The sequence below is a fragment of the Ovis aries genome, chromosome 5 (assembly GCF_016772045.2).
Source record: "Ovis aries strain OAR_USU_Benz2616 breed Rambouillet chromosome 5, ARS-UI_Ramb_v3.0, whole genome shotgun sequence".
NCBI lineage: Eukaryota > Metazoa > Chordata > Mammalia > Artiodactyla > Bovidae > Ovis > Ovis aries.
This window is the reverse complement of record NC_056058.1, coordinates 42,958,943-42,981,792: the sequence shown is the minus strand read 5'-3', so window position 1 is coordinate 42,981,792 and position 22,850 is coordinate 42,958,943. Positions and strand designations below refer to the sequence as shown.

The 22,850-nt window shown below is 42.7% G+C and overlaps 1 protein-coding gene across 2 annotated transcripts in view; it reads left to right on the top strand.

Annotated features, from left to right (window-relative positions):
• The window catches only part of FSTL4 (follistatin like 4), a 768,172-nt gene that overhangs the window by 264,605 nt on the left and 480,717 nt on the right, over positions 1–22,850 (top strand). The window contains exon 5 of one of the 2 annotated variants that reach the window (XM_060416502.1): positions 16,845–16,889. The exons of the other annotated variant lie outside the window; for it this stretch is intronic. The gene's annotated coding sequence lies outside the window, so the exon portion shown is untranslated. The remainder of the gene's footprint in view (positions 1–16,844; positions 16,890–22,850) is intronic. 2 annotated transcript variants of the gene reach the window in all.

Genomic DNA, 22,850 nt, shown 5'->3' with positions numbered 1-22,850 from the left:
GCCTCTGCTGGGGCCAAGGGGTCACTCCCAACCATCACTTCTATAGGAGGCTGAGTCAGGAATACTGTATCTTTCAGAGAGTGGGCCCACCCTGCTAGGGGTGAAACAGGAGCTTCCAGCAGCTGGAATTTCCTCTGGCCTTGCCTCTCCCCATCCCTCCATCTGGTTAGCAGCATTTCTAAAAATCACAATTTATAATAATCAGCTCTAGGAACATGCTGGTCAAGTATATCACATCATCAATGACAATTGTCATGTCAAGGTCTTTTTCTTTTCCCTCAGTAACAGGATGATCAGAGAGTCTCCCTTTTGACTTTCAAAGAGTGCATCACTCTTACATTTGGCTTCAGAATATCTTAACATTTCCAGGAAGGGATCACAGACTCAATGGGGCCACAGCTGAGTTCTTCTGGCAGCTGTTCATGGGAAGCGTCTGACCCAGGGATGTTGGAATCAGGAAGGGCCATAACAATCACCTTTTATTTCCCTGAGGTTGGAGAACATATGCCTGTGGGGTGGAGGTTTGGCCTGCTTCACTCACTACTCCTGGCACAAACCTCACATCGTTTTGCAGCTGCTCAGGAAAGCAGACAGTGGGGTGACCACTTGCCATGGTCTGTTTGGACAGTCAAACAGCTGGAAACAAAGCCAGAGGGAGGCCAAGGTTGGGATGGTGCCAGCCCCCCACCTGCGGTCTCTCCTCCCACATTAGCGCTCACTCGGAGTGGCTGGTGCTGTAGCAGCAAAAGCGGGACAGGAGAACTACTCGAAGGACATGGCCCATCGCTCCCACTTGGGCACGCCTGTGTCACATTCTCTGCCTGCACTGCTACCCCTGCTTAGTTCAGACTCTCAGTTCTCCATAGAGGAGCCACAGCACCCAGTGGGAAAGACTCTGGCTCTAGACTCTCAAAGATCTGGGTTCCGTTCTGACTCTGCTGGTGACCAGCTGTATTACCTCAAGTAAGTCATTGCCCTGTTCAGCTTCAGTGTCCTCATCTGTAGAAGGCCGGTGATGAGTGAGAGTGACAGGAGGTCATGCATGGGATTTTATCAGCACAGAACCCAGAACGCTATAAATCTTTGCAAGCGGTGGCTGTTGGGATATCAGTATTTAGTCTGCTATAACCAGATTACCACATCACTTTGTGTCCAAGCTTATTCTCCGCCAGAAGGTGGGATGTGAAGTGAGTTGCTCAGTCATGTCCAAGTCTATGCGAACCCATGGACTATACAGTCTATGGAATTCTCCAGGCTGGAATACTGGAGTGGGTAGCCTTTCCCTTCTCTGGGGGATCTTCCTGATCCAGGAATCTAACTGGGGTCTCCTGCATTGCAGGCAGATTCATGATGGGGTGCCTGTAAAGAGGGGCTTTCTCCTGTGGGCTGGTGACAGGTTGTCATTGGACGGCTGTGGGCAGAGGACTTGCTGGTTGTCAAGCTTACCAGTAATCATGGGTTGTTCCTTGTCCTTAGTGACATCCTGGAGGAGAGGGGAACACTAGAGGGTGAAATTTGGTAGTCCTCTAAGAAGTGAGACCTGTGCTATGAGAACGCTGAACAAGGAGTTTTGCTTTAGGTTGAGAGGAGCCCCAGAAGTCTGCCTGGAGGAGGTGGCATGAGGCATGGCTGGAAGGGAGAGGGCCACTTCTTTAAGGAGGATCCTGTGTTTGGAGGTATACTTATGACCCCCAAGCAGAGGTGCTGCGCATCTGGTAGAAAGCTTCATTTCACAGCTGTGCCTCTTCCCTCAGCTGCATGATTCTTGGGGTAAGGTGGGGTGAGGAGAGGATGGTGAGCTGTTTGTGTATCTCCAGAGTCGAGCACAAGGCCTTGTAGTAGGTCTCAGAAATGAAGAAATGAATGAAAACGTGAGTGAGTGAGCAAATGAATGAGAAGGCATGAAAAGTTGTGCCATTTTGTGGAATGCAATTTGGGATTTATTATATAGGCTTTAGGGCACCAGCAAAGGTTTTTGGAAATGATCAGACTTAGGATTTATGAATCCAAATCAAAGAAGGCAGCTACCTGCCACTCTGACATCCCAGCTCATCTCATCATCTTGACTTTGCTGAGATCTATTAGAGCCTTACCCCTGATTTTGCAGGTATCTTAACTACTGGGATCACCCTAGGGCAGACTGCGTAGGAGGGTGAAGACAGGAAACTGCCTGGCTGGAGGGAGGGGGAGGCTAGTGCCCAGGCTGTCACCACCGTCCAGAGAAGTGAGAGCTAAGATCTGGGTGGGCTGGGGCCTATGGGTTTTAGTGAAACTAAGGGGCAGGTCGGGGGCTGTGAGCAGAGAGACCCTGCAAAGAAGGGCAGCTACCATCCACTGAGGACCAGAGCAACATCTGCTCTGCTGATGAGTGACTGATGTACCTTTTTGCAGGCACTCTCAGGGAGTTTACTTTCAGGAAGTGAGGCCTGGAATTAATCCGATTAGCTTTCCAGCTCTCTGAACCTGTGTCCAGCAGGTCACCTCTTGGCTGCCCAAGTGAGAGTTTCGTCTTCTGGGACTTTTCAAGAGTTTGGGTTCCCAGGTTGCTGAGAAACACCTCAAGACCAGCATCTAGCACTCAGATGCTACAGGAATTGCAAAAGCAGAAAGCATACCAGGCATTGTGCCTGTCTGGCCTTACCTCCTGCAACCATCTGCTCAGTTGCTCCACTTGTATACCAGATAGGCATCTTGAAATGAACATGTCCAAAACTGAATTCTTGATCTCCTCTTCTGGACACACACACTGGCCTGCCACATACTCATACACAGGTCTACCCCTTCCCCAGGCTTCCCCATGCCAGTTACTTGTCTTGACACTTACGTGGTTGATGATCAGATCTATGGTATCGGGATTGTCTTTGCTTTCTTTATTTTGTTATACTCCATCTCCAAACCCTCAGCAAAGGCTATCATCTTCACTTTCAAAATAAATCTAAAATATGACTAGTTCTTGATGTTCTACTGACAGCCCTCAAAGCTATCATGATCTTTGATTGATTGGTTTTCTTTTTAAAATGAAGTATAGTTGACTTACAATTTTATACTAGTTTCAGGTGTACAGCATAGTAATTTGATATATTTATAGATTATACCCCATATAAAGTTACTATAAAATAACTAACTGTATCCCTGTGGTATACACGACATCCTTGTAACTTATCTAACTATTTTATACCTAGCGGTCTCAATCTCTTAATCTCCAACACCTGTTTTGCCCCTCCCACACCCCTCTCCCCTCTGGGAACCACCAGTGTGTCCTATATACCTCTGAATCTGTTTGGTTATATTCATTTAAAAAATTTTTTTAGATTCCACATATAAGTGATATCATACAATATTTGCCTTTCTCTGTGTACTATTTCACTTAGCCTAATACCCTCAAGGTCCATCCATGATACTGCGAAGGGCAAAAATTTATTCCTTTTTTGGCTGAGTAATATTCCATTGTGTGTATAGAATGTATCACACACACATCTTCTTTATTTATCACATCTTCTTTATCCATTCATCTGTCATTGTACATATAATTTGCTTCCGTATCTTGGCCATTGTAAATAATGCTGCTATGAATATTGGCGTGCTATATCTTTTCAAATAAATGTGCTCATTTTCTTTGGATTCTTTTGCATTGCCTTTCTTTGGAATTGAAATGAAAACTGACCTTTTGCAGTCCTGTGGCCACTGCTGAGTTTTCCAAATTTGCTGGCATATTGAGTGGAGCACTTTCACAGCATCATCTTCCAGGATTTGAAACAGTTCCACTGGAATTCCATCACCTCCACTAGCTTTGTTCATAGTGATGCTTTCTAAGGCCCACTTGACTTCATATTCCAAGATGTCTGGCTCTAGATTAGTGATCACATCATCATGATTATCTGGGTTGTGAAGATCTTTTTTGTACAGTTCTTCCATGTATTCTTGCCACCTCTTCTTAATATCTTCTGCTTCTGTTAGGTCCATACCATTTCTGTCCTTTATTGAGCCCATCTTTGCATGAAATGTTCCCTTGGTATCTCTAATTTTCTTAAAGAGACCTCTAGTCTTTGCCATTCTGTTGTTTTCCTCTATTTCTTTGCATTGATTGCTGAAGAAGGCTTTCTTATCTCTTCTTGCTATTCTTTGGAACTCTGCATTCAGATGCTTATATTTTTCCTTTTCTTCTTTGCTTTTTGCCTCTCTTCTTTTCACAGCTATTTGTAAGGCCTCCCCAGACAGCCATTTTGCTTTTTTGCATTTCTTTTCCATGGGGATGGTCTTGATCCCTGTCTCCTGTACAATGTCACGAACCTCATTCCATAGTTCATCAGGCACTCTGTCAGATCTAGGCCCTTAAATCTATTTCTCACTTCCACTGTATAATCATAAGGGATTTGATTTAGGTCATACCTGAATGGTCTAGCGGTTTTCCCTATTTTCTTCAATTTGAGTCTGAATTTGGTAATAAGGAGTTCATGATCTGAGCCACAGTCAGCTCCCGGTCTTGTTTTTGTTGACTGTATAGAGCTTCTCCATCTTTGGCTGCAAAGAATATAATCAATCTGATTTCAGTGTTGACCATCTGGTGATGTCCATGTGTAGAGTCTTCTCTTGTGTTGTTGGAAGAGGGTGTTTGCTCTGACCAGTGCATTTTCTTGGCAAAACTCTATTTGTCTTTGCCCTGCTTCATTCTGCATTCCAAGGCCAACTTTGCCTTTTACTCCAGGTGTTTCTTGACTTCCTACTTTCACATTCCAGTCCCCTATAATGAAAAGGACATCTTTTTTGGGTGTTAGTTCTAAAAGGTCTTGTAGGTCTTCATAAAACTGTTCAACTTCAGTTTCTTCAGCATTACTGGTTGGGGCATAGACTTGGATAACTGATATTGAATGGTTTGCCTTGGAGACGAACAGAGATCATTCTGTCATTTTGAGATTGCATCCAAGTACTGCATTTCAGACTCTTTTGTTGACCATGATGGCTACTTCATTTCTTCTGAGGGATTCCTGCCCACAGTAGTAGATATAATGGTCATCTGAGTTAAATTCACCCATTCCAGTCCATTTTAGTTTGCTGATTCCTAGAATGTCAATGTTCACCCTTGCCATCTCTTGTTTGACCACTTCCAATTTGCCTTGATTCATAGACCTGACATTCCAGGTTCCTATGCAATATTGCTCTTTACAGCATCGGATCTTGCTTCTATCACCAGTCACATTCACAACTGGGTATTGTTTTTGCTTTGGCTCCATCCCTTCATTCTTTCTGGAGTTATTTCTCCACTGATCTCCAGTAGCATATTGGGCACCTAATGACCTGGGGAGTTCCTCTTTCGGTATCCTATCATTTTGCCTTTTCATACTGTTCATGGGCTTCTGAAGGCAAGAATACTCACAATAAACTGTGGAAAATTCTGAAAGAGATGGGAATACCAGACCACCTAACCTGCCTCTTGAGAAACCTATATGCAGGTCAGGAAGCAACAGTTAGAACTGGACATGGAACAACAGACTGGTTCCAAATAGGAAAAGGAGTACGTCAAGGCTGTATATTGTCACCCTGCTTATTTAACTTCTATGCAGAGTACATCATGAGAAACGCTGGACTGGAAGAAACACAAGCTGGAATCAAGATTGCCGGGAGAAATATCAATCACCTCAGATATGCAGATGACACCACCCTTATGGCAGAAAGTGAAGAGGAACTAAAAAGCCTCTTGATGAAAGTGAAAGAGGAGAGTGAAAAAGTTGGCTTAAAGCTCAACATTCAGAAAACAAAGATCATGGGATCTGGTCCCATCACTTCATGGGAAATAGATGAAGAAACAGTGGAAACAGTGTCAGACTTTATTTTTCTGGGCTCCAAAATCACTGCAGATGGTGACTGCTGCCATGAAATTAAAAGATGCTTACTCCTTGGAAGAAAAGTTATGACCAACCTAGATAGTATATTCAAAAGCAGAGACATTACTTTGCTGACTAAGGTCTGTCTAGTCAAGGCTATGGTTTTTCCAGTGGTCATGTATGGATGTGAGAGTTGGACTGTGAAGAAGGCTGAGCACCGAAGAATTGATGCTTTTGAACTGTGGTTTTGGAGAAGACTCTTGAGAGTCCCTTGGACTGCAAGGAGATCCAACCAGTCCATTCTAAAGGAGATCAGCCCTGGGATTTCTTTGGAAGGAATGATGCTAAAGCTGAAGCTCCAGTACTTTGGCCTCCTCATGCAAAGAGTTGACTCATTGGAAAAGACTCTGATGCTGGGAGGAATTGGGGGCAGGAGGAGAAGGGGACCACCATGGATGAGATGGCTGGATGGCATCACGGACTTGATGGACGTGAGTCTGAGTGAACTCCGAGAGATGGTGATGGACAGGGAGGCCTGGCGTGCTGCGATTCATGGGGTCTCAAAGAGTCGGACACGACTGAGCAACTGAACTGATTTTCTTTGGATATATACTTAGGAGTGGAACTGCTAATCATATGATAACTCTATTTTTAATTTTTTGAGAAACCTCCCTACTGTTCTCTTATATTGAGTTGTAACAGTTCTTTCTATGATTTGGATATTAGCACCTTATTGGTCATATGATTTGCAAATATCTTCCTCCATTCAGTAGTCTGTCTTTTCATTTCATCGAAAGTTTCCTTCACTGTGCATAAGCTTTTTAGTTTAATTTGGTCCAATTAGTTTGTTTTTGCTTTTGTATTCCTTCCCTGATAAGACAGATCCAAAAAAATATTGCTAATGCCAAACAGCATATTGCCTTTTTTTAAAAAGGAGTTTTATGGCTTTAGGTCTTAAACTTATGACTTTAATCCATTTTGACTTTATTTTTGTATATGGTATAAGAAAATGCTTTTATTTAATTCTTTTATATATACTTGCTCAGTTTTGTTCATTCCCCAAAATTACTTAGGCTATTTAGGGTCTTTTTTAGCTCTATACGAACTTTAAGATTATTTGTTCTAGTTCTTAAAAAGTATCATAGGTATTTTGATAGGGATTGCAATGGATGCACAGACTGCTTCGAGTGGTGTGGACATGTTAGCAGCATTAATTGTTCCAGTCCATAAACACGGGGCAGTGCTCCTTTGAATGTGTCTCCTTCAGTTTCCTTCTTCAGTGTCTTACAGTTTTCAGAGTACAAGTCTCTCATTTTTGTGCCTACATTCATCGGGAATGCTGCAGCTGCTGCTGCTAAGTCGCGTCAGTCGTGTCCGACTCTGTGCGACCCCACAGATGGCAGCCCACCAGGCTCCCCGTCCCTGGGATTCTCCAGGCAAGAACACTGGAGTGGGTTGCCATTTCCTTCTCCAATGCGTGAAAGTGAAGTCGCTCAGTCGTGTCTGACCCTCAGCGACCCCATGGACTGCAGCCCACGAGGCTCCTCCATCCATGGGATTTTCCAGGCAAGAGTACTGGAGTGGGGTGCCATTGCCTTCTCCTCATTGGAAATATTAGCCTGTAATTTTCTTTTTTGGAGTGCCTTTGTCTGATTTTGGTATCAAGGTAATGCTGGCCTCATAGAATGAGTTTGGAAGTATTCCATTCTCTTCAATTTTTTGGAATAGTTTGAGGATAGGTATTAACTCCTCTTTAAATGTTCGGTAGAATTCCCCTGTGAAGTCATTCAGTCCTAGACTTTTGTTCATTGAGAGTTTTTTTGATTGCTAATTCAATTTCAGTCCTCGTCATTTGTCTGTTCATGTTTTCTGTTTCTTCCTGATTCAGTCTTGAAAGATTCTGTTTCTAGGAATTTATCCATTTCTTCTAAGTTGTCAAATTTGATGGCATATTTGTTTGTAGTATTACCTTATGATTCTATTTCTGTGGTATTTCTCTTTCATTTATAATTTTGCTTATTTGGGCTCTGTTTGGATTATTTGTTAACACATCTAACTCTGCCTGCCTTGAGTTTGTTTTCAACCCGATAGCCAGGGTGATCCTTTTAAAACATATCTTCATAGCAATGATGTCACAACTCAACAGAATCTTTGTTCATTTGTTTATTTTATCTGTCTCCTTGTGTTAAAATATAAGCCTCATGAGAGTCACTGCTTTATTGGTTTGTTCAGTTCTGTCTCAGCATCTAGAATAGCTGCTTCGTTTCGGTGATTATTTGTTGAAGAAATACATCAATAAACACAACAACTTGTTTAATCCTCACAATAACCCTTTGTTTGAAGACATTAAAACTCAGAGCAATTAAGTAACTTGACTGAAGTCATTAAGCTATTAAGTAGGAGATTTGGGATTTGAATTCTCTTTCGAGTCCAAAGTTATACATCTTAACACTCTGCTAGACTCTCCCATATTTGTGTCTACCTCCTAGGCTGCTCAGACCTGAAGAGAATATTTCCCTAGCATCAGAAATGAAAGATCTAAATCTCTATTTACGAAACTACTTTATTCCCAAGCCTTTGATCCTTGTCTCTAGTGGATGTGATCCACTCTGTGTCTTAATTGAATCTCTTCACTCTAGAATTTCTGGTTTCTACATGGTTCCCTCCCTCTGAAGTCATAATGCAGTAGAGACCTCAGATTTCATTATTGTACAGTCTCTGGGAAGTGAGGTTAAAAGGTATTCCTGATTTCAAACCCATCCATGCTTATACAGCAGACAGATCATAGATAAAGCTGCCCAGATTTCATGGAATTCTGCTAAATGACCTCCAGAACTCAGGACATGGGTCTCTAGATTTGCATGCTAGGAACAGAATCTTAGAAGAATTTTTATTCGAGGGGAAAGTAAATGTTTTATAGATTTATGCTGATATAGATATATGAGAATGATTCTCTATTTGAGGATTTCAGCTTTTAAGCAGAGGCACAATTTGTCAGTTTTGGTTCCAGTTTTACAAGCACTATCTTTTCTGAAGACTAAATTTGTGTGAGCACGAACATACTAATGAAACATGACATTTTCCTCTATTAAATGCACCTTCTCTGGGGAAGGGTTCTAAAAGAGTTCATAAAACTTCTCATGGCATTTGGGGAGGACATTATTATATCTATAGATGTTTGAAAGCAGAGGTAAAGCCCTTGTGGTGGAAAGTACTCAGAGTAATTTAAACTATTAACATCAAAGGACTAAACAGAATACAGAATTAGACGAGGGAAGTATAGGGATACACACTTTTCTCCCTTCCACTTTCTGATAAGGGACTGGCTTGCAAATGTAAGAAATTTCCATTATGACAATATTCACAATTTAATTTTCAGGCTGACACAAACTTGACTCAATTTTATCCTTAGAAGCCCAGAAGAACAATCTATCTTTTAAACATCTGAGCCTGTAGATTTAGTCAAAATCAAAACCTCGTGGTGTTCATACATCTTCATGTGATAGAAAATTGGCAGTATTAACACTAATGTGTTTTGCTGTTTAACTCCATACTGGTTATTACCCAGCTCTTTCTAAGCCCAAGGAAAAGTCTTTACTAAGCAAAAGAAAATGCATGAAGAACAACTATATTTCAAAGCATTTCTGAAGAACTGGATTCTTGAAAGAAGAAACTAATTAATGAAAAGTCTTGTTAAAATCAGAATTACTTTCAGAGAGCTAAGAATTCATGGAATGTTAAGTGTTCTTAACAAAAGGTATTGTTACAAGTTTTTTTCCCATCTGAAAGTAGTTGAAGAGCAACAAGAAAAATCCCAGGAATAATATTAGTCCATGGGGTTACAAGATAGCCCCCCTCCCCAAAGTAAACCTCATTTCTTCAAACTAATGTTAGTGTTACAATTTTTTGTTTTAAAGAGAAATCTTTGGGATAAGATATTTCTTAGAAAACAAATATGATGAGCAGATACCAGTCCCCTCACCAACTATTGTATTTTGCTGTGGTCTCTAAAATGCCTCGGAGAAGGCGATGGCACCCCACTCCAGTACTCTTGCCTGGAAAATCCCATGGACGGAGGGGCCTTGTGGGCTGCAGTCCATGGGGTCGCTACAAGTCGGACACAACTGAGCGACTTCACTTTCACTTTTCACTTTCATGCATTGGAGAAGGAAATGGCAACCTACTCCAGTGTTCTTGCCTGGAGAATCCCAGGGACGGGGGAGCCTGGTGGGCTGCCGTCTATGGGGTCGCACAGAGTCGGACACGACTGAAGCGACACAGCAGCAGTAGCTAAAATGCCTCTGTATCCCCTAGCCCAGTATAAATTATACATTCTTTTTAATCTATGTATACATTCAAGGGTCCCCTAGTCCCCTGGCACCTGGCCAAGGAAACTGAAATGAAAAGGGGTTGTCCTAGTGGGGAACTCACCAAGGGAAGAGCTCAGGAGCATCCCTCTGGTCCCTGAGCCTGTCCCCCAGGGCTGACCCTGCAATCTTGGAGAGAGTCCGGGCCCGGAGGTCAGACAACAGGGTTCCCCACAGCCGAGGCGGTCAGGAGTGAGGGCGGCTCCTTCCTGCCCCTCACTGTGATGTTCACAAAAATCCACACTGGTGAGATAGGGAGCTGTGCTCACTGAATCCCTGAATTTTTGTTGATTCCTCATTTTTGTGTATTCTCAATCCCAGCCAGTTGAGGGTGCCGGTGATGGGCTTACTTTACAAACCAGCCTCTAAGGGTCAAATCACAGGTCTTGAGGACAGACCTCGCCAAGGACGTTTGCTCAGCCCATTCCAGTAGGTGTTTACAGCCCTCTCCTTTCTGCCAACAGACTGCGCAGTGTGAGGCATTGACGACAAGCCCTAGTGTAAATGTAGCAAATGGTCTCATCTGATCCTCAGAAACACTACTGTGGGTCAGCGGCCTTGGCCTTTTCAGTTGGAAACGGGCCCGAGTGGTGAGTGGTTTGCCTGAGGTCCATGGTGAGCACAATGCCTGACCATCCCATACCTTTCCACCACCACCTCGGGTTGCCATGAATGGGGTGGTTTCAGAATTAGTGGCGTCTGTTCACTCCATCATGTTGAGATTGGTAGACAAATATCATTGGCAACAAGTACTACTGTTTTTTTAAGTGTCAATTTTAAAGCATCATTCCCACATTTTAAATGATCCCATGTTCCCATTTCCATTCCAAGCTCTTTCTCACATTAGGTTTCTTGTGCAAGCTGTTCCTTCTGCACCCATGCTTTTCCTTCAGGAGTCACAGAAAGAAGCTAGTGATCTTTCAGGTTTCTGCTTAAATGTCATGCCTCTGAGAGGTCTTCTTGGCCCAACCCCCCTATGCCAGCCAGGCACTATCACGTCACTGTTTGATTTTCTCCATAGGACAAATCACAGCCTGATTTTTCAGTTTTCAGCTTCACTATCTGAGTCATCACTAGACTGCAGTCACCAGAGGAGGGGCTTGTTTCCTGCAGTGAGCCCAATACCTCAACGAGCCCCTGAAACCTAGCATGAACTCAGTAAATGTGGAGTAAATAGATTTCTTGGCCAAATTAATGAATATGTGATTATAATGAGAAATCTGCCAGCTTATGTTGAGAATATTTAATTTTTGACCCTGATACCTATGGACAGTTTCTCTTTTCTCTACCCACACAGCTCATGAGATTGGTCTACTGCATTTACTGAGTACCTACTGTGTGCCAGGCATGGCGTTCTAAGGCTCACCATCTGTGATCTTCCAGTAGCAGAACAGGAAAAGTCTCTGTTAATTCATATCTGGCTTCTATTAACTTACATCTGCACATGGTCAGAAGCCTCTTTGGTCTTTCCTGCTTCATTCTCTGTGATTTGTCAAGGTTTCTTTGTCTTAATGCAATCTGAATCAATAACCTTGGCTTCCTTTTTTTTTAAAATTATTATTATAGTAGGCATATAACTTTTTCATCTTCTGGTTACTTTGTTCAAAGGGTGGATCTCAGAGTGACAAGTAGTATTATAAACAATAACACTCCAGCCCCCACAGGAGGTCAGAATTGCAGTGACCGCCACCATTAAGAAGACAGCTGAAAGCTCTGAAGTGGGTAAGGAAACACACCTCATGGAGGGGTGTGTTATTGTCATCTAGCTGATGCCTTTTACTTAGTGGAAAGGCAAAACAACCCCACAACTTTGTGTGGCAGAAGTGAGTAGGATAGGAACTGCGATCCTCAGACATCAGTGTGTGAGTCCTTTGCTCACAGAGGGAGACAGCGGTCCCCTCTGACGACAGAGCTACCTGGAGCCTCTGGAGGCCACCGCCCTTCCTACAGTGGGGCCTCTGTTGCTACTGCATCCTTGCCTAACACTGTAATTACTGTTGTAGTCATTGTTCTTGCTGTCTAGCTGCTCAGCTGTGTCCTGTTCTTTGCAACCCCAGGGCTGTGGCCTGCTGGGCTCCTCCGTCCATGGGATTTCCCATGCAAGAATACTGGAGTGGGTTGCCATTTCCTTCTTCAGGGGATCTTCCCAACCCAGGGATTGAACCTGCATCTCCTGCATTGACAGGCGGATTCTTTACCACTGAGCCACCAGGGAAGCCCATTACAGTGATTGCAAACATTTAATTATGTTCCCAAGACTGCTCATTATTGAGGAAAAACCAATAAAATTGCATTGTAGCAAATTATAATAAAAACACACAGACAAGTAGGTCCAGGCCCTGAGGGGAACTTGGAGAGCTTGAATCTCACCGATTCACCCTGTTTTCTGGTTGTCTTTGGCCCTCTAATGCAGCCCTTCTCAAACGTGGTCTTGAATTAAGGCCCTCTTTACTGACAGACATCTGTCTCCCTTACTGGACTGTGAGTCCCTCCAGGGAGAGAGGATGTTTTTATTTATTTCGTGGCCATAGCTCTGTGCATACAATAGCCTCCAGATAAGCATTTGTTTATTTGCATAGAATTAAGTTTGGTATTGGAAAAGTCGCCTAAATTGGAGAGTTCAAAGTGGAAGCAGATGAGTTGAATTTGAATCCACAGTTGCTGGTGGGTAACAGGAGATGTCAGATTCAGGATGTGAGTTGATAAATCAGAAGATCTTGGTTAGTTTTGTTGAACAGGTTTGAGTAAGAGGATGCTGAGAAGCCATCCTAATTTGAGGGCAAGAAAATCCAGCAGTCAGTAGCAACCAGGATGGTCAAGCCAGGAGGAGATGCCCCAACCACAGGAGGGACCCTGGATGTCCCAGTCTGGGGTTCCCTGAGGCAGGATCACTTACAAGCTGATGCTGGGAAAGACTGAAGGCGGGAGGAGAAGGGGACGACAGAGGATGAGATGATTGGATGGTGTCACCGACTCAATAGACATGAGTTTGGGTAAACTCTGGGGGTTGGTGATGGACAGGGAGGCCTGGTGTGCTGCAGTCCATGGGGTCACAAAGAGTCAGATACAACTGAGCGACTGAACTGAACTGAACTGAACCCAGAGAGAGAAGGACTGGAGTCCCCACCCATGCTCATGGCTGCTCCATTGTGCCTGCTTTGAGTCAATTCTTCAGAGACCTTCTGATGCAAAGCAGTAGCTGGCTCTCTCTTCAGCCCCGTGCACAGTTTTGAAGGGCTGTGGCAGGAGAGACCTCATTCCTACACTCCCTAGATGCTTGCTTTGCCTTCTCTGACCTCTGGATTGAAAATGTGTTCCTCTGACCTCTGCTGTCTCAATTGCATTCATTTGTTGTCTTTAATCTTTTTTCTCCCATTTCAGTTAGTGCTGTTGGTCTTGCTCATCCTTTGGATAGAAATCATTTACTTACCCATTCATTTGTGAGTGAAAGTGTGGGTTTTGGAATGACACAAATATGAAATTTAATCCTGACCCAGCCGCTGTATCAGTTAGGATGGGCTAGGCTGGGCTGCAGTGATAATCCCTAATCTCAAAGACTTAGACTAAAAAGGGTTTATTTCACTCTCATGTGTGATATCCATCATGGGTTGGCTGGAGGCTGTCCTCCAGATCACATTCAGAGACCTGGACAGAAGGGACAGCCACCACATGGTGCATCTCTGTGTACGGCAGCAAGAGGAAGGGAACTTAGCAAATCATGCGTTTCCTTCAGAGTCCTTCTCCTGGAAGTGACACACATTGCTTTCACTTAAGCTTTCATCCAAAACAAGTCCTAACACTCTGCTCCACATCAGTCTCACCAAGTGCCTGGGAGGAGAGCCAGAATATTGGTACATAGCTCTGGTGACTACAAAGCCATTTGCTAGCTGTATGCCCCTAGACAGTTGTGAGACTTGCTCTGAGCCTTAGGTCTGCCTAAAGTAGGGATAATGGGTCCTGTCTCTCTGGCTGTTGTGTGAATTACAAGAGATGATGCATGTGTATCAGTTATCTACTGCTGTGTAACAAACTTCAGTGGCTTAACCAGCAAGCTCACAGTGTGCAGTTTGGCAATTTACATGGGGCTCATTTGGACAATTTTTCTGGTCTTAGCTGGGCTCCATCAGGAGGAGGCTGTGCTTCTGGAGGCAGTCTGGTCTTCAGCTGACTTTCAAGAGTTCTTTCATCCTGCAGCAGGCTCACCCAGGCTTATTCTCAGAATACAGGCAGGCAACCAAGGAAGAGAGCTGGAGAATAGAAGAAGCCTTGAAGCCTGGGCTTGGAATTAACACACCATTAATTTCTTTGCATCCTATCAGCCAAAGAATGTTCTCAAGTCAGCCCAAAGTCAGAGGGTCTGAAGAGAGATGCCGCATCTTGATGAGTGGAGATGCCAAGCTATATTGGAGAGGCTGTGGACACAGAATTGGGCCATTTGTAAAAGTGATCTGTTAACTCAAAAAAGACATTTCAGGAGACTGAAAATAGAAAAGAATTTATCTGAGGTCTTAGGAACTGCATTTTGGGAGATACAGATTCAGGTAACCCCAAAAGAGTGTTCCAAGGAAGAGAAAGGATTAGGAACTTGTAAAGACAAAAAGTACGAGGTTGTTAAGAGTTGCCTGGTGAGAATTGTGATGGACTTTGACACGAGTCAGAAAACATTTGTCCTTAAGGAATCACAAATTGCTTTAGGGCAGAAGTCCAATTAGTATCTTGAGTTTCTGGCAGGTCAGTAGGTCAGATTCCATCCAGGCTGAGATGCGCATAAGTCACACTTCCTTAATGGCCTCCTGGCTCTATTTTATTATTATTATTTTTTAATTTATTTTGTTGATATGTAGCTGATTTACAATGTTGTGTTAATTTCTGCTGTACGGTAAAGTGATTCATTCATATATGTGTGTGTGTGTACATATATATTTGTATGTATATATTCACATTCTTTTTCTATTCTTCTCCATTATGGTTTATCACAGGATATTGAATATAGTTCCCTTTGTTGTTTATCCATACTGTATACAATAGTTTGCCTCTGCTAATCCCAAACTCTGAACCTCCCTCGCTGCCACCTTCCCATCAACCTCAAGTCTCTTATCTATGTCTGTGAACCTGTTTCTGTTTCATAGATGAGGTCATTTGTGTCATATTTTAGATTCCACATATAAGTGATATCTGAGGGTGTATATCTTTTTTCTTTCTGACTTACTTCATTTAGTCTGATAATCTCTAGGTCCATCCATGTTGCTGCAAATGGGATTATTTCATTCTTTTTATGGCTGAGTAATATTCCATTCTATATATGTGCCACAACTTCTTTATCTGTTCATCTGTCAGTGGACATTTAGGTTGCTTCTATGCCTTGGCTACTGTAAATAGTGTTGCCATGAACACTGGGGTGCAAGTATCTCTTTGAGTTATGGTTTTTTCTCCCCAGATATATGCCCAGGAGTGGGGTTGCAGGATTATACGATCGTTCTATTTTTAGTTTTTTTGAGAAACCTCCGTACTCTTTTCTATAGTGGATGCACCAATTTACAGTCCCATCAACAGTGTCGCAGAGTTCCTTTCTCTCCACACTCTCTCTAGCACTGGTAGACGTTTTAATGATGGTCATTCTGACTGGTGTGGGTGGAACCTCATTGCAATTTTAACTTGAATTTCTCTAACAATTACCAATGTTGCGGGGTCCGTTTTAGAGAGCTCTCTCAGCAATACCAACTTTATTTTGATTGTCCTTTCATAGATCTTCTCCAGTCTGTCCTCTGTCAGAATGATCCACTTTCTTTCCCCATGCAAAATGTACTCATCCTTTCTGAAGACTGTGGGATCTTGCCCTTAAGTTTCTAAAGCCCATTTGTATATCTGGGAAGTTCTACTTGGTTAATTCTTCTTTTTAAAAAGTGCTGGGCCTTAGTAGCCATATGAGTGATCTTTAGTTGCATCATGTATAATAGGATCTTTAGTTGCAGCATGGAAACTGTTAGTTGCAGCTTGTGGGATCTAGCTCCCCAAACAGGGATCAAACCTAGGCCCCATGTGTTGGGAGCACAGAGTTTCTTAGCGCTAGACCACCAGGAGGTCCCTGGGTTAATTTTTTTACATGTCTTAACAAAATATCTTACAGCCACACACTGATTTGATTGATGGTCCTGGGTTTTATTATTTTTAACAGCATTATGGGAATAATTGACATACAATAAAATGCACATCTTAAATCTAAGTTTTGACATGTATATACTGGTGACACCATCACATACCCACCATGTCCAGAAACTTTTGGGGACCCTTTGTATTTCTTCCCTCCCACCCAGGCTAGCCCCTGCTCCACCACTACAAACACTTTCTGCCTCTGTGTATTAGTTTGTATTGAACAAATGGAATACAGTGACATTTCCTAGAACTTTAGATAAATGAGAATGGCATAGTATGTATAATTTTTTGGTTTAAATCTATTTTTGATTAGCATATTTTGTTTAGATTTGTTTATATTTTGTTTATATTTCTTTTGCTTAGCATATTTGTTTAGAAATCATCCACATGGCTGATTTATCAATACTTTATTCCTCATTTTTGGTGAGCAGTATTTTATTATATGACTGTGGTAAAATTTGTTTACCCCTTCATCTCTTGATAAATATTTTGTTGTTTCTAGATTCTATTACATGTAAAGCTGCAATGACTATCGAAGTACAAGTCTGTAAGTAGACACACACTTTCATTCCTCCTGGTTAAATACCTAGGGGTGGAGTGACTGGGGAATATGATCGGAATATATTGGTATATACTTTTTATAAACTGCCTCACGGTTTCCCAAAATAGTTGTATAATTTTATAGCCCATGGGGTTGCAAAGAGTCAAACATGACTTAGTGACTGAACAACAGCTAAAACCAGTCGTTAAGAGCTTCAGTGGCTGTGCATCCTCACTCACACTTGGTATACAACCACAGTCTCTTTAGCCATTTTATGACTGTGATGTGGTATCTCATTGTGATTTTGATTCGTATTTCCCTAATAACTAAAGATTTTGAGCTTTTTCAAGTGCTTAATTACCATCCATGTTTCTTGTTTCACGTATGTCTGGTCAAATACTTTGACTATTTTAAGACTGAATTGTTTGTTTGAGAGCTTGTATTGAGAATACTTTCTATATTGCGGATACAAGTCTTCTATCAGATAAATGATTTCCAAATATTTTCACCTAGTCTGTGGCTTGTCTTTCTATTCCTTTAACAATGATTTAGAAGAACAGAAGTTTCTTAATTTTGATGAAATTCACTTTTTCCTTTTAAAGATCATATATTTACCATCGTATTTAAGATTTGATTCCCCAGGATTCCTAAACGTCTTACCACTACCACCTGTTTTCAGGATGCCTGGTCAGTTTTAACCTGAATCCTCTCAATTCTTTAGACTGGCTCACCAACCGATATGAATGAAACTCTCAGTCAGTCAGTTCAGTCGCTCAGTTGTGTCCGACTCTTTGCAACCCCATGATTTGCAGCATGCCAGGCCTCCCTGTCCGTCACCAACTCAAGGAATTTACTCAAACTCATGTCCATCGAGGCGGTGATGCCATCCAGCCATCTCACCCTCTGTCGTCCCCTTCTCCTCCTGCCCCAATCCCTCCGAGGATGAGAGTCTTTTCCAATGAGTCAACTCTTCACATGAGGTGGCCAAAGTATTGGAGTTTCAGCTTTAGCATCAGTGCTTCCAGTGAACACCCAGGACTGATCTCCTTTAGGATGGACTGGTTTGATCTCCTTGCAGTCCAAGGGACTATCAAGAATCTTCTCCAACACCACTGTTCAAAAGCATCAATTCTTCGACACTCAGCTTTCTCCACAGTTCAACTCTCACATCCATACATGACCACTGGAAAAACCATAGCCTTGACTACACAGACCTTTGTTGGCAAAGTAGTGTCTCTGCGTTTTAATATGCTATCTAGGTTGGTCATAACTTTCCTTCCAAGGAGTAAGCGTCTTTTAATTTCATGGCTGCAGTCACCATCTGCAGTGATTTTGGAGCCCAGAAAAATAAAGTCTGACACTGTTTCTACTGTTTCCCCATCTATTTGCCATGAAGTGATGGGACCAGATGCCATGATCTTTGTTTTCTGAATGTTGAGTTTTAAGCCGACTTTTTTACTCCCCTCTTTCACTTTCATCAAGAGGCTTTTAGTTCCTCTTCACTTTCTGCCATAAGGGTGGTGTCATCTGCATATCTGAGGTGATTGATATTTCTCCTGGCAATCTTGATTCCAGCTTGTGCTTCTTCCAGCCCAGCGTTTCTCATGATGTACTCTGCATAGAAGTTAAATAAGCAGGGTGACAACATACAGCCTTGATGTACTCCTTTTCCTATTTGGAACCAGTCTGTTGTTCCATGTCCAGTTCTAACTGTTGCTTCCTGACCTGCATATAGGTTTCTCAAGAGGCAGGTCAGGTGGTCTGTATTCCCATCTCTTTCAGAATTTTCCAGTTTATGGTGATCCACAGGTCAAAGGCTTTGGCATAGTCAATAAAATAGAAATAGATGTTTTTCTGGAACTCTCTTGCTTTTTCCATGATCCAGCGGATGTTGGCAATTTGATGTTTGGTTCCTCTGCCTTTTCTAAAACCAGCTTGAACATCAGGGAGTTCACGGTTCATGTATTGCTGAAGCCTGGCTTGGAGAATTTTGAGCATTACTTTACTAGCATGTGAGATGAGTGCAATTGTGCTGTAGTTTGAGCATTCTTTGGCATTGCCTTTCTTTGCGATCAGAATGAAAACTGACCTTTTCCAGTCCTGTGGCCACTGCTGAGTTTTCCAAATTTGCTGGCATATTGAGTGCAGCATTTTCACAGCATCATCTTTCAGGATTTGAAATAGCTCAACTGGAATTCCATCTCCTTCATCAGCTTTGTTCATAGTGATGCTTTCTAAGGCCCACTTGACTTCACATTCCAGGATGTCTGGCTCAAGGTGAGTGATCACACCATCATGATTACCTGGGTCATGAAGATTTTTCTGTACAGTTCTTCTGTGTATTGTGGCCACCTCTTCTTAATATCTTCTGCTTCTGTTAGGTCCATACCATTTCTGTCCTTTATTGTGCCAGTCTTTGCATGAAATATTCCCTTGGTATCTCTAATTTTCTTGAAAGATCTCCATTCTATTGTTTTCATCTATTTGTTTGCACTGAAAACTGAAGAAGGCTTTCTTATCTCTCCTTGCTATTCTTTGGAGCTCTGCATTCAGATGCTTATATCTTTCCTTCTCTCCTTTGCTTTTGGCTTCTCTTCTTTTCACAGCTATTTGTAAGGCCTCCTCAGACAGCCATTTGGCTTTTTTTGCATTTCTTTTTCTTGGGGATGATCTTGATCCCTGTCTCCTGTATAATGTCATGAACCTCTGTCCGTAGTTCATCAGGCACTCTGTCTATCAGATCCAGCCCCTTAAATCTATTTCTCAGTTCCACTGTATAATCATAAGGGATTTGATTTAGGTCATACCTGAATGGTCTAGCGGTTTTCCCTACTTTCTTCAATTTAAGTCTGAATTTGCCAATAAGGAGTTCATGATCTTAGCCATAGTCAGCTCCTGTCTTGTTTCTGCTGACTGTATAGAGCTTCTCCATCATTGGCTGCAAAGAATATATCCAATCTGATTTTGGTGTTGACCTTCTGGTGATATCCATGTGTAGAGTCTTCTTCTGTGTTGTTGGAAGAGGGTGTTTGCTATGACCAGTGCGTTCTCTTGGCAAAACTCTATTAGCCTTTGCCCTGCTTCATTCCGTACTCCAAGGCCAAATTTGCCTGTTACTCCAGATGTTTCTTGACTTCCTACTTTTGCATTCCAGTCCCCTATAATGAAAAGGACATCTTTTTTGGGTGTTAAGCTCTAAAAGGTCTTGTAGGTCTTCATAGCACCATTCAACTTCAGCTTCTTCAGTGTTACTGGTTGGGGCATAGGCTTGGATTACTGTGATATTGAATGGTTTGCCTTGGAAACGAACAGAGAGTACTATACTAATAATCTCTTATAGTATAACAGTGATGTGTCATTACTTTTATTTATTTTTCTTTTTCAAATTTATTTAAATTGGAGGCTAATTACTTTACAATTTGTGGTGGTTTCTGCCATACATTCACATGAATCAGCCATGGGTGTACATGTGTTCCCATCCTGACCCTCCCTCCCACCTCCCACCCCATCCCATCCCTCAGGGTCATCCCAGTGCCCCCGCCTTGAGCACCCTGTCTCATCCATCGAACCTGGACTGGCCATCTATTTCACATATGATAATATACATGTTTTCAAAGCTATTCTCTCAAATCATCCCATGCTCGCCTTCTCCCACAGAGTCCAAAAGTCTGTTCTTTACATCTGTGTCTCTTTTGCTGTCTCACATATGGGGTCATCGTTACCATCTTTCTAAATTCCATATATATGCATTAATGTACTGTATTGGTGTTTTTCTCTCTGACTTACCTCGCTCTGTATAATAGGCTCCAGTTTCATCCACCTCATTAGAACTGATTCAAATACATTCTTTTTAATAGCTGAGTAATATCCCATTGTGTATATGTACCACAGCTTTCTTATTAATTTGTTTGCCAATGGCCATCTAGGTTGCTTCCATGTCCTGGCTATTGTAAACAGTGCTGTGATGAACATTGGGGTCCACGTGTCTCTTTCAATTCTGCTTTCCTTGGTGTGTATGCCCAGCATTGGGATTGCTGGGTCATATGGCAGTTCTATTTCCAGTTTTTAAGGGAATCTCCACACTGTTCTTCATAGTGGCTGTACTAGTTTGCATTCCCACCAACAGTGTAAGAGTGTTCCCTTTTCTCCGCACCCTCTCCAGCATTTATTGTTTGTAGACTTTTTGATAGCAGCCATTCATTACTTAAAAAAAAAAATCAGAGAGAGAGGATGGGGAGAAATAGTGTACTGAGAGAAAGTGTTTCTTCCTACCTTCAAAATAGAACTAAGTTTTAGTGGTTTAAGGGAAATTGCTTAAGTTCACAAGGGTCATTTTTTTCTTTTAAGGATCATATATTTAACATTGTATCTAGGATCTTTGCCTGTCCTAAGCCATGGAGATTTCCTGTTAGGTTTTCTTCTAGAAATTTTGTAGCTTTAGGTTTTACTTTAGGGTCTTTGAACCTTTTGGCTTATTTTCTTGTATGGCACATGTGGATCAAAGTTCCTTTCATTTTTATGTATTAGTTGATTGCATATGAATATTTAATTGTTTCAGCCCATTTGCAGAAAGACTGTCTTTTACCCAGTGAACTGCCTTCACACCTCTGTCAAAAATCAGTCCACTGGTATGAATACTTCTGGACTGGCAGAGTAAAGACCTCTGAAAGCCTACTCCTTCATAAAAGCCATGACAGTACTGGTAAACACACAAACTATCAAGATTAACTTTATCAGAACTTTGGAAATTAACCAAAGGCTCGCAACAGTATTAGGAGTGCTTGTTAAGAAAAACAACTGAATCTCAGTAAAAATCAGATTTTCTTGCATTCTAACTTACTCTATCTCGCCCTCTTTTACCATCCCATCTTTCCAGAACAGGACCAAGGCTGACCCTTGGGAGCGTGGGATGGAGCAGGCCTTGGTTGGCAGAGGCGAGCACACCAGGCCTCAGTGTATGGGCATCTTGGGAGCTGTGCTTGTAGCTGAAGGCAGGGGTCATGTGGGAAGGTGGTGGGAGGAGGCCTGAGAATGGACAGCACCCAGATCTTGTGCAGCTAGATATGCTGGGCCAGTGCATGCATGCTAAGTCACTTCAGTTGTGTCCAACTCTGTGTGACCCTATGGATTGTAGACCGCCAAGTTCCTCTGTCCATGCATTCTACAGGCAAGAATACTGGAGTGGGTTACCATTTCCTTCTCCAGGGGACCTTCCTAACCCAGGGATTGAACCTGGGTCTCTTATGTCTCCTGTACTGGCAGGCAGATTCTTTACCACTAATACTGGGCCAGGGGGTGGGCCTTTTTCTTGAGGCTGTGGGTGTGTGTGCTTAGTCACTCAGTTGCGTCTGATTCTTTGTGACCCTATGGACTGTAGCCCATCAGGCTCCTTTGTCCATGGAAATTCTCCAGGCAAGATTACTGGAATGGGTTGCCATGCCCTCCTGAAGGGGATCTTCTGAACCCAGGGTTACTGGGAAGTTATTGATGACTTTTAAACTGAGAAAACAGCAGTTCAGCCTAGCACTTCAGAAGCCCCTCTAGTTGCTTGGGGGAAATGAGCGTGGACTTGGGAGTGGGTGGGGCTGAAGTCCAGGGGAGAAACTCACTTTCCCAGAGGGGTCACTGTTGAAAGCAGAGGCAGAGGCACTGGGAGCCTCAGCATCATTGTTTGATCAGGGGCCTGTCTCCTCTAGACTTGCCTTGTTCTCAAGCATGAGCATGAGTATCTATGATTATGTCACAACAGGATCCTTTACTTGCTCCAGAGGCTCAGCAGGAACCTGGCTGAAGGCAGGCACAGAACCTAGTGGGTCCTCAGAGGTGCCCTGACTGGTACTGTCAATTGGAGCTGCTCTGAGTGCAGGGCGCACCCCTATCCCTCCTGACCTCAGACCATGGCAGAACTCTTCCCTGTCTGAAGGATGTCCCACTACACAGTTCCTGCCATTTCTCCTGTGAATTTGC